The 971-nt window shown below is 47.3% G+C and overlaps 1 protein-coding gene across 1 annotated transcript in view; it reads right to left on the bottom strand.

The window, feature by feature from the left end:
- Positions 1-971, bottom strand: part of GNPDA1 (glucosamine-6-phosphate deaminase 1) — a 23478-nt gene that overhangs the window by 11330 nt on the left and 11177 nt on the right. The gene's annotated exons all lie outside the window — the stretch shown is intronic.

Raw genomic sequence — 971 nt, 5'->3', positions numbered from 1 at the left:
CCTCCAACAAATAGCTCGATCCCACCTGCAGCCTTGATCTTCTCTTCAAAGGCGTCGCATTCAGCCTGTAGGTCAGCTGCATTCCCATCCAGAATGTGGGTGTTTTCTGGGTGGATGTCAATGTGCTTGAAGAAGTTGTTCCACATGAAGGAGTGGTAACTCTCTGGGTGTTCTCGAGGAAGGCCTGTGGGGACATGGGACACTCAGTCACACCCAAGCTGAGCCAGAGGGAGGACGCCGGGATACCATCCTGACCTGCAGAGACTTCGGTGATTGTACCGCCCATCAGGGAGCCTTGGACACCAGTCCTCTGACCTCTAGCCACTTGGACATGCTGAGCTGGTGTCCGTAAAGTGTCTACCCACCCACCGCCACCCTCTGTGACCACAGGGCTGGTCTGGAGTAGTTATACATCAGAGGTCTGGGAAATCCCCTCATTCTGATCTCCTTTTCATAAGGCAATGATCATAGGCCAGAGGCTGGGGATACTCTGGACCTCTGGAGATGGCCTGGCCACTGGGGTAGGACTGGCCCATCTGGGAAAGAAAGCAAGCACACCCCTCCCCCCACCATCCACCCCCAGTTATACCCTGGTCAGCCTGCATCCCAACGTGAACACCAGGTGGTTGGAGAGAATTATCTCAGGGCTTCCCAAAATGTTTTTCTTTTTTTTTTTAGCCAGGAAGGAAAAGAATGTTTAACATCTTAATGATGTTAAACATTAAGAATATTTAAAGCTGAGGAATGAAAAATTACCTATGGGGTACAATGGACACTACTCTCGTGATGGGTACACAAAAGCCCAGACTCCACCACTACACAAAATACACATGTCACAAAATTCAGCCTGTACCCCCAATCCTATTAGAATAAAAATTTTTCTTTTTTTTTTTAGCCAGGAAGGAAAAGAATGTTTAACATCTTAATGATGTTAAACATTAAGAATATTTAAAGCTGAGGAATGAAAAATG

The sequence above is a fragment of the Propithecus coquereli genome, unplaced genomic scaffold, assembly GCF_000956105.1.
Source record: "Propithecus coquereli isolate 6110/MARCELLA unplaced genomic scaffold, Pcoq_1.0 Scaffold236, whole genome shotgun sequence".
Classification (NCBI taxonomy): Eukaryota; Metazoa; Chordata; class Mammalia; order Primates; family Indriidae; genus Propithecus; species Propithecus coquereli.
The sequence above is the reverse complement of the archived record's forward strand: the minus strand, read 5'-3'. Positions and strand labels throughout refer to the sequence as shown.